General features: G+C 39.6%; 2 pseudogenes; both read right to left on the reverse strand.

Moving 5' to 3' along the window:
* Window positions 1-1,422: 1,422 nt before the first annotated feature.
* LOC149152030 (triacylglycerol lipase 2-like) lies at window positions 1,423-2,575 on the reverse strand (annotated as a pseudogene).
* Window positions 2,576-6,734: 4,159 nt separating this feature from the next.
* LOC149152031 (triacylglycerol lipase 2-like) lies at window positions 6,735-7,902 on the reverse strand (annotated as a pseudogene).
* Window positions 7,903-11,716: the final 3,814 nt, after the last annotated feature.

The raw sequence follows: 11,716 nt of genomic DNA on the forward strand, positions 1-11,716 counted from the left end.
GACCAACATGACAAGGGAGGACAAGAATAACACAACACTTATGTCTGACACATACAAAAAGGAAAGGAAAAAAAGCAAACTCTACATGAAGAGTATCATGTAGCTGCTATTGAAAGGAATGTTTCAGATCTTGACCACTTACGAGAAGGGGCTCAATCCTCCCATCTGCGGATTTCAGCTTGAATGTGTTATAACCAAGCTTTTCATCAATGGTGAATGGTCCAATCCACAAAGGTTGGAACTTCGCGTGTTTACCCTTTTATGTGTGGGGTTTATCCCACTTAAGTACTAGGCCACCCATATCAAATCTCTTTGCCCCTACGAACTGTTAGCAATCAAATCTACCTCAGGCTGAAGAAGGAAAAACTCGAGGCAACATCAAACCAAGCTCAGCCTCGTAGCTAGCCCTACGAAGACAGGAGAGGGCTCTCTCCAGTCAATCTCGATAAAATGAGCAATAGGGTGCGAGATGACTTAAAATGGGAACTGATTTTAGGCTAGTAAATAGATAAGAGAGGGTATTTTGATAAATGACTGGGTTTTCTGGGCAGCGTGGGATCAAGAACAACATGAGTAGAGAGATTAAATCCGAGACACAGATTATCTCAGGAGGCAAGACAGGCAATAAATTTAGCATTCAATTTTGAAATTATATGGAATGAAAAGACTGCTGAGAGGTTGACAAGGGCAATAGATGAATCCTTATCAAACAGAAGAAAACACAGAACATGAATACCTTCCCAAGGCAGAGCAGTAAACTGGATTTTGCCCTTCTCACTTAAAAGTATTCATTTAGAAATGATTATGAAATGAAATGTGAAACATAACAAGCTACATATGAAACAAAAGAAAAGACAAATGCTAAATTCACACCACAAGAATCTCAGGAGTCAGAGCTGTATCTTTTCATTAAATCCCTGTCAAAAACTGTACAGTGAAGTTTTCCTTCACACCTCTCCCACTGTTTTCTAGAACTCCTCCTCTTTACAAATGATCTTTCATACAATAAATAATCTCTGCCATTAGGAAATGGATCGACCCAAAGTGGGGATTGTTTAATCATTATTGATAGAAATGAACAGCCAACAATCAGTAATTGAAGTAGCAGTACATTTTGATTTCTCCGATGACCAATTAAAATGAAAAAACTACAGCGTGGGTTCCATGAAATCATGGCTAAAGACAGAATAGACCATCTGTTTCTATTCCTCTGTTATGACAGATGTCCTTGTTTTAAATGTAGGCGATTCGGTCTTTGATTGTTTCATCTTCACTTTGTCGTTACATTGTTTTGATAGTTGGGTGCCTTGTGATTAGATAAAGAGGCATCGTATCATGCTCATCAAGGTAATCAACACGTTAAAATCTGGTACCCTCTTTCCCATGTAAACATCCTTATTAAAGTAATCAAAACGTTACTTTTTAGTTGGAAAAATTATTATGCATCAATCTAGAAGATCTAGCTCTAAAAAAAACGATGACGCTATCATAGAGCTTCTCCTTGCCATTGATGGAAAAGATGAAGTCCGAATGGGCAAATTTGGGTTTGAAAACATATTTTTATCCCGCTCTCAACTCACACTTCGGTTTTTCCACGTCTCGTAGGTCTGCAAGAGCGTCTGCACCTCCAGAAGTGAGGAACAAGTTTTGGGTGGGCACTCTGGACAGATCATATGCCGGAGGATACATGGAATTATACCTCTGATTTTTCTTTGCAGCTCCATAATCATATTTCCAAAACTTGTTTGCTCTATACAATAGAGCTAAATGAATTAAGTTCTTAGCTGAGGTATCCTCTGAAGTCTCAGACATCCCACTTCTAGAAATGTTAAGGCAACAGTTTATTCCACATAGATTCTGAAGTCTTCAAGTAGATTTAGAACGTTTCCAGCAACTGCTATCGGCGAAAACATATGAGAGTCATAAGCAACTGGAGCCAATAATGCCACTTTGTCCACAATATCCACTAAAAGCCCTTCACTTAAAGCAGCCAGGGCGCATTGAGCTCCCTGAGAGTGGCCGATGAGATGAACTTTTTGGTTTGTAATGTTGTGCACAGGTACATCATGCCGGGAAGGTCAAAGGTTGCCAATTCATCCGAGCTCCAATCCCAGTGTGCCTTATCTAATTCTGTCAAGTATTCATGGCCATAGCTGTAACTTGTGGTGCGAACATTCCCAATCCAAACATCATAACCTACATCTGCCAGAACAAACGCAGGGGACACATCGGCTTGATCAGGGGGATTCACCACCCATGAGATTCCACCAGTTAAAACGCCGTAGTCAAAGAAAGTGGGACTCTTTCGATTGTATTTAGATGGGAATGCCCGAGAATAGATCCTCTGAACTCCCAACCGAAAGCCATCTACAGTTGTAGTCTTGTATTCCTGGCAACCATATTTAGAATAATAAGGTTGCACGTGTGTGGCACAGAAACGGCCAGGCTCCTGCGCTCCCCTGACAAAGAGGGTATTTGAATTGAAACCAATATAAAAAAGTAAACCAAATATCATTTTCCATGCTTCCATGAATGCCTGCCCACCAGAAGAACAGTGAAAGGTTGTACTTCTCATTGATGCTCTTATATCTGTCGATTTGAGGGGTTTCAAAGGCAACTTAATGCAATTTGGAACAAGTTTCTGGCCTTTGTGGGTGTGCAACGCGCGCAAAACCCAGTGCGTCGCGCCCTGGGTGTGCATCGCGCCCGTTGAACAAATGAACTGAGGGTTGACTCTGTGTGCACTGCGCCCTGGGTGTGCGCCGCGCCCCTGAGTATATGCACCACGCTGCTTGCAAACACCCAGTCTGCCCTTCTAAAATGCATTTCCATCCCTCCAGACTTCAACTCGGCTTTTCTTTTGGGCTTTTTGACAATTTCTTGCTTGATAATTGTGAGAAGTGCCCAAGGTCTGCAAACATTGCCTCTGAACCAGTGATGCACAATAGAATGCCTCCCAAGGACATCCAACTTCCTCGTTGTTCCCTTTTTTTAAAAAGTTGTACATGTAATATAGAGAGAGTTCCCGATGTACATGCGGATTCCAGCAAATAATATTATAGAGGCCAATCGCTCTGATGCATAGTAGCCAAGTCAAAACCGTTGGTGCTAACATGAATCCCACCCAATGTGTGCCATGGTGTTGTAGTGCAAATAGGCCTATTATTGTAATATAAATTGAGCACTTTAACTGATTTTGACCGACGAGCAACATGAACAGTCATCGTGACACTCTGGATAGTGTGGCTACCTGTGCATTTGACAATGTTTCAGTTGTCAGTGAACTTGGTCTCAGATTTCAGATTGTCCAACTTCATTCTTGTATAAGGCACTTCTGGACAGCTACAAGCCACACATGGTTCACTTTCAAGATAATAACCATCAAACTCCACCAAACTGCTGAGCGTGTTGTATATTCGACAATTAGGATGATTTGCCAAGAGTTCATTTTGTGAATGGAGTGTATCATAAAAAAAATTTGACAATTTCTTCTTCAAAACAGAGTTTTGAAGAAGAAATATCTTTGAGCATTAATGATGATGAAACTCTTGAAATAAGAAACTTATTGAGCCTCCCTCTAGCCTGCAAGCGTTATTTCACACTTCTGGAGACAAAACCCTGGACTCCAGAATTAAAATGACTTTTTTTGACAAAAATGGCATTTGATGACTGCAAATGACGAGAAATGAACCTTGGTGAATTTGATTCTGACAAAGGACTGACAAGACTAAGTCTAACATTGGCTCCAATTGGGATGGCAGCTGCCGCTCCATGGAGGTGCCAAGAACATCAGATCTCTAGGAGAGCTAGATAGTGCCTTCGTCCATTGGGCTATGGAGTCCATTATTCCGACAAACCAACATGACTCAATTTATTGACTGAAACTTGACTCAAACTGACTCAATGCAAACTGACATGACGGAAAAAACTTGAATCTAACAAACTAACTCAAAATACTAAGAACTAAACTTAAAACTTAAAGCTTGGTGGTAGTACATGACCACCTGCATTTCTTGCAAGAGAATATACCATCAAACTATATCAAAATGCCAATGTAACCAATCAAGCAGATGCCTTCTTGATTGATTCCCCTGATCAGGTTTGCTGGTCAACAATACAAACTGATCACTGGGCATCCAAAAACATAGTTGACCATGATCTCCTTCATCACTGAACACTGCAAAAAACACTTTCACAGCTGACTGCAATAGATTGGCCATTGGATCCTGAAAAACATGCAGATTTACTTCCAGCTGAAAGAACAAGGTGTCCTTTTCTCTTGATTCTGGTCTTTCTTCATAAATAAGAGTATGCTCCTGGTCCTCAAAAAATTTGGAACAAGTAGATGAGCAGCTCTTCGTTTCAAAGAACATTTCAAAACATGAAACATAGGAAGAAGAATCTGAAATGGCATCGTGAATGGTCTGATTTTCGGTAGTCTAAACATCTTGTAGGTTATCTTCATATGATATGACATCCAGATTCTCATTACATTCATTAATCATAATAAAAGAAACTTCATATGTTTTGTGAAACTCAAGCATGACATTTCGGTCATCTATCATAAATTCATCCAGAGAAACTTTTTCACCTCCTTGAACAAAGATATCCTCTTGTTGTTCATGAATTGACTAGATTACCTTGGTAGGAAGGCTATGTTCTGATGAGATGAGGGCAGTTAGGCCTGTAACTCTGTCTTCTTCATTTGAGGCAGCCTCAACAATGCAATTCTCTTCTATGAGATCCGGAACAACATGTTTTTCCTCATCACAATCCGTCTCTCGATCTGGTTTATCATCATCATTTTCGGAGATTGGAACATCATTTTCCTGCATATCCTCATTTATTTCAACCAGATCTGAAATAGTACTTCTTTTTTCATCATTTTCAGTCATATGGAAATCTTTAACCTGCTGATTTTGATCCTGCTGCAAAGTTTCCTCTAAGAGTTATGTAGGTTGCTGAAACGGATTTTCATACAATGCTTCCATGATTTCTTCGTCCATAAAATTATCATCCTCATAGTATTTTTCAAGGCTCTCAATAAAACCATAAGCATGCTTGCAACAATCCTGAACTAAATTTAATGATGGATAAGATTCTTTATACTTCTCAAAGAATATTGAATGAAAATCCTTTAGACAATAAATGGAAGCAGGTGGCAAACTTTCATACCAAGATCGGGCTTCGTCTTCCAGAGTAGCCATAAACATTTTCATCAAACAGTCTTCAGGAAAATCGATCTTTAATTTATGCACGTGAATGTGAAATTTCACCAGATGAAGAGCAGCGTCATTACCTTCCACATTTCTGAACACAGGAAAATTCTTTGACCAATCTACCTTGGGCATTTTATTTGGAAAACCTGGGATGTGATCTCGGCTCATGGGAGCGTATCTTCTTGCAATCCGATCCATCTTGAAAATATTACCGCTACTGATCTCTCTGCAGTGGAGTCACCATGAAGGATTGATTGCTGGATTCTTCAGTGAATGGAGTCTCCAAGTGAATGATTTCAGCCGTCTTCTTATGTCTGATCGTTTTTCACCATCAACAATCAGCTCTGAACTCAAGATATGTACTGGGGCAACACAATCTTCAAGCAAACCATTTTCCTTTCCCCAGTATGGTCGCCACTATGTTAGCACTCAAATCTGCCTCAGGCTGAAGAAGGCAAAACTCGAGGCAACATCAAACCAAGCTCAGCCTCGTAGCTAGCCCTACAAGGACAGGAGAGGGCTCTCTCCAGTCAATCTCGATAAAATGAGCAATAGGGTGCGAGATGACTTAAAATGGGAACTGATTTTAGGCTAGTAAATAGATAAGAGAGGGTATTTTGATAAATGACTGGGTTTTCTGGGCAGCGTGGGATCAAGAACAGCATGAGCAGAGAGATTAAATCTGAGACACAGATTATCTCAGGAGGCAAGACAGGCAATAAATTTAGCATTCAATTTTGAAATTATATGGAATGAAAAGACTGTTGAGAGGTTGACAAGGGCAATAGATGAATCCTTATCAAACAGAAGAAAACACAGAACATGAATACCTTCCCAAGGCAGAGCAGTAAACTGGATTCTGCCCTTCTCACTTAAAAGTATTCATTTAGAAATGATTATGAAATGAAATGTGAAACATAACAAGCTACATATGAAACAAAAGAAAAGACAAATGCTAAATTCACACCACAAGAATCTCAGGAGTCAAAGCTGTATCTTTTCATTAAATCCCTGTCAAAAACTGTACAGTGAAGTTTTCCTTCACACCTCTCCCACTGTTTCCAGAACTCCTCCTCTTTACAAACGATCTTTCATACAATAAATAATCTCTGCCATTAGGAAATGGATAGACCCAAAGTGGGGATTGTTTAATCATTATTGACATAAATGAACATCCAACAATCAGTAACTGACGCAGCGGTACATTTTGATTTCTCCGATGACCAATTAAAATGAAAAAACTGCAGTGTTGGTTCCATGAAATCGTGGCTGAAGACAGAATAGGCCATCTGTTTCTATTCCTCTGTTATGACAGATGTCCTTGTTTTAAATGTAGGCGATTCGGTCTTTAACTGTTTCATCTTCACTTTGTCGTTACTTTGTTTTGATAGTTGGGTGCCTTGTGATTAGATAAAGAGGCACCGTATCATGCTCATCAAGGTAATCAACACGTTAAAATCTGGTGCCCCCTTTCCCATGTAAACATCCTTATTAAAGTAATCAAAACGTTACTTTTTAGTTGGAAAAATTATTATGCATCAATCTAAAAGATCTAGCTCTAAAAAAAGAAACAATGACGCTATCATAGAGCTTCTCCTTGCCATTGATGGAAAAGATGAAGTCCGAATGGGCAAATTTGGGTTTGAAAACATATTTGTATCCTGCTCTCAACTCACACTTCAGTTTTTCCACGTCTCGTAGGTCTGCAAGAGCATGTGCACCTCCAGAAGCGACGAACAAGTTTTGGGTGGGCACTCTGGACAGATCATATGCCGGAGGATACATGGAATTATACCTCTGATTGTTCTCTGCAGCTCCATAATCATATTTCCGAAACTTGTTTGCTTTATACAATTGAGCTAAATGAATTAAGTTCTTAGCTGAGGTATCCTCTGAAGTCTCAGACATCCCACTTCTAGAAATGTTAAGGCAGCAGTTTATTCTGTATAGATTCTGAAGTCTTCAAGTAGATTTAGAACGTTTCCATCAACTTCTATCGGTGAAAACATATGAGAGTCATAAGCAACTAGAGCCAATAATGCCACTTTGTCCACAATATCCACTAAAAGCCCTTCACTTAAAGCAACCAGGGCGCATTGAGCTCCCTGAGAGTGGCCGATGAGATGAACTTTTCAGTTTGTAATGTTGTGCACAGGTACATCATGCCGGGAAGGTCAAAGGCTGCCAATTCATCCGAGCTCCAATCCCAGTATGCCTTATCTAATTCTTTCAAGTATTCATGGCCATAGCTGTAACTCGTGGTGCGAGCATTCCCAATCGAAACATCATAACCTGCATCTGCCAGAACAAACGCAAGGGACACATCATCTTAATCAAGGGGATTCACCACCCATGAGATTCCACCAGTTAAAACGTCATGGTTAAAGAAAATGGGACTCTTTCGATTGGATTTAGATGGGAATGCCTGAGAATAGATCCTCTGAACTCCCAACCGAAAGCCATCTACAGTTGTAGTCTTGTATTCCTGGCAACCATATTTAGAATAATAAGGTTGCATGAGTGTGGCGCAGAAACGGCCAGGCTCTTGTGCTCCCCTGACAAAGAGGGTGTTTGAATTGAAACCAATACAGAAAAGTAAACCAAATATCATTTTCCACGCTCCCATGAATGCCCGCCCACCAGAAGAACAGTGAAAGGCTATACTTCTCACAGATGCTCTCATATCTGTCGATTTTAGGGGTTTCAAAGGCGACTTGATGCAATTTGGAACAAGTTTCGGGCCTTTTTTGGTGTGCGCCGCATGCAAAACCCAGTGCGCCACACCCTGGGTGTGCGTCGCGCCCATTGAAAAAATGAACTGAGGGTTGGCTTTGTGTGCGCCGCGACCTGGGTGTGCGCCGCGCCCCTGAGTATATGCGCCACGCTGCTTGCAAACACCTAGTCTGCCCTTCTAAAACGCATTTCCATCCCTCCAGACTTCAACTCGGCTTTTCTTTTGGGCGTTTTGACAATTTCTTGCTTGATAATTGTGAGAAGTGTCTGAGGTCTGCAAACATTGCCTCTGAACCAGTGATGCACAATAAAATTCCTCCCAAGGAAATCCAACTTCCTCGTTGTGCCCTTTTTTTAAAAAGTTGTACATGTAATATAGAGACAGTGCCTGATGTACATGTGGATTCCAACAAATAATATTATAGAGGCCAATTGCTCTGATGCATAGTAGCCAAGTCAAAACCGTTGGTGCTAACATGAATCCCACCCAATGTGTGCCATGGTGTTGTAGTGAAAATAGGCCTATTATTGTAATATAAATTGAGCACTTTAACTGATTTTGACCGGCGAGCAACATGAACAATCATCGTGACACTCTGGATAGTGTGACTACCTGTGCATTTGACAATGTTTCAGTTGTCAGTGAACTTGGTCTCAGATTTCAGATTGTCCAACTTCATTCTTGTATAAGGCACTTCTGGATAGCTACAAGCCACACATGGTTCACTTTCAAGATAATAACCATCAAACTCCACCAAACTGTTGAGCGTGTTGTATATTCGACAATTAGGATGATTTTCCAAGAGTTCATTTTGTGAATGGAGCGTATCATAAAACAAATTTGACAATTTCTTCTTCAAAACAGAGTTTTGAAGAAGAAATATCTTTGAGAATTAATGACGATGAAACTCTTGAAATAAGAAACTTATTGAGCCTCCCTCTGGCCTGCAAGCGTTATTTCACACTTCTGGAGACAAAACCCTGGACTCAAGAATTAAAATGACTTTTTTTGACCAAAATGGAATTTGATGACTGCAAATGACGAGAAATGAACCTTGGTGAATTTGATTCTGACAGAGGACTGACAAGACTGAGTCTAACACGAACTTCTTATTAAAACAATGCTTTACACAGTTTTGGTGCATAGCAAATATCTCTTTGGCTTTGAGCCTTTCTTACTCGAGTTTAAGTAAAGTGCATATCCTGCTTTGAACCATAAGGAAAGGTCTACCTTGTGACTCCTGGGAGATTTACAAGGCTGGAAGATAAAGGTTCAGGGGAAAGATAGCTTCTTTATTGTAAATCAAAAATTACAGCGAGGTTTTCAGGGAAGGCTTCAGAGTTACACAGTCGGCCCATAATGCATTGGTCAAAGAGTTATGCCACTTCCTTTGCTCAGAGAAGATGGTTTTCTTAATTATGTGGATAAGATTTTTGTTTATTGATTCTACCAAACCATTTGTTTGTAGGCAATAATCAGATGCATGGTTTAATACAATCCCATTTTCTAATGTGAATTCATAAAGTTTTAATGATTAAAAGTAAGTTGCATTATCAAAGAAAAGTGATGTAGGAATGCCAAAACTGGTTATAATGTTATGTTGCAAGAAGTGGATGACTTCCTGGTTATTTACTTGTCTCAAAGGAACTGCTTCTAACCATCGAGTAAAATAGTCTGTCCCTGTCAGAATATATTGGTATTTCTTTGACGAATGAGGGAAATTTTCTCCAATAAAATCTAGGCCCCACTGTTGGAATGGTTCCTCAACTGCTACTGGTAGCAGTGGAGCAGCTGACCTCTGATCGCGACCAACGCATCTCTGACAAGTTGGGAACTTTCAAACATAAGCATGATCATATTTGAATAGAGTGGGCCAATAATAACCATCCCTCATAAATTTATGTGTTGTAGCATCACCTGCATAATGGCCACCTTTTGGTCCATTATGCAGCTCTTTAAGTACCTTCTTTGTATTTTGCGGAATGAGGCATCTTAGCAGGACACCATTATGGTGCTTTCTAAAAAGCACTCCATGAACTAGATGGTAAGTCGATATAGATTTTAAATGGATTTTCCCCTTCTGTTTATTCAATAAGTGCGCGGGCAAGGTGCCATGCTCTATAAACTGTCGTATCTCAACATACCATGATGCTCTAGACGTGGACTAAGGAAGATTTTCAATACTATACATTTATATCTCCTGCTCCCAACCTGAAATATCTTGCTCAGGAGCCTCTCTTGCTTCGATTGCTAGCTTACAAAGGTCGTGACCCTTTATGGTATGAACTGGTTTAAACTCCATATCATATTCCTGTAATCAGTTCATCTAGTTAGCCCTCTTCCCACCTAGCTCCTATTGCATGAACAATGTTCTTACTATTGGATGAGGTACAAATATGATTGTATGAGCTTTTAAAAGATAGGGCACGAAATAATTAACTGCCTTGTATACCGCATATGCTTCTTTGTTAGTGGAAGGGTAATTTAATTCTAGCCCCTGTATGCTGGCGCTCATAATAGAAATAGGCCTCTCATTTCCTTCAGTATCCTTTTGAGTCAATATGGCCGTAATCGACGAATCCAAAGCAAAGGTGTAAAGAAGGAAATCTTTGCCATAGTCTGGACTAAATAATGATGGTGCATCATCAATAGTCTGCTTGATTTGAGTGAAATCGTCCTTTTCCCATTTATCCCATTTGTATGTTGCATCTTTCTTAATCATATCTTATATATGCTTAACTATTTGAGCATAATCAGAGATTAGTTTTCTTAGGAAATTGATCTTTCCTAAGAAAGACAGCATGGCTTTCTTATTCACCGGAAACGGGATCTGCGTAATGGCTTTGACCTTCTCGGGATCAATTCTAATTCTACTTTTTGAAATGATGTGCCATAAGAGAATCCCCTCTAACACACCAAAGACTCTTTTCTTGGGATTAAGAGAAATCCCATACTTTCGACATCGCTCAAATATTTGTTTTAGATGACGTATGTGATCTAACCTTTTCTTGGAAAACATAGTAACACCATCCAAATAAATAACTATACTCTGTCCAATAAGGCCATGGAAAGCGATGTTCATCGCTCTTTGGAAAGTAGCACCAGCATTGATAAGTCCAAATGGCATCCTTTTGAAAGAAAATGTTCCCCATTTGGTCCTGAAGGTAGTCTTCAATCTATCTGGTTCTGCTACTAGCACTTGATTATAACTAAAGAAACCATCTAGTAGCAAGAACATCTCAGACCCAGATATTGTTTGGAGGATCTATTCCATGGATGGCACTAGATAGTTGTCTTTATCAGATGCTTGATTGAGATTGTGGAAATCTACACATAACCTAATTTCACCAGACTTTTTTCTAACTGGGACTAAATTTGAAACCTTTCTCAATTCCTTTTGGATAACGGTTTTAGTGTTGGATGAACTTTTTGTAGTTTTTGTTGGAAAGGTTTTACCCCTTCTTTTATGGGAATGATGTTTTGGATAATATGAGTATCATATGTATTTAAATCATTGTATGTCCATGAAAATACATCACAGTATTGTTTGAATAAGTATATAAACACTTTTCATTCATGTGGAGAACAACACGTATCAAGTTTTACATACTTTGAATCTTCTGGAGTTCCCAGGTTGACTCGTTCAAATGATAACTTTGAGCTCTAGGTATTTGTAATGGTTGTTCCTCTAAAACGGTTTTGTAGGTCATATAACTTCTCTAGGGACACCATGCCCTTAGGCATAGTGTTTCCTTTTGTTGCA

Source organism: Pinus tabuliformis, chromosome 9, assembly GCF_031772625.1.
Source record: "Pinus tabuliformis cultivar Carrire ecotype Pingquan chromosome 9, CPIR1, whole genome shotgun sequence".
Lineage (NCBI taxonomy): Eukaryota > Viridiplantae > Streptophyta > Pinopsida > Pinales > Pinaceae > Pinus > Pinus tabuliformis.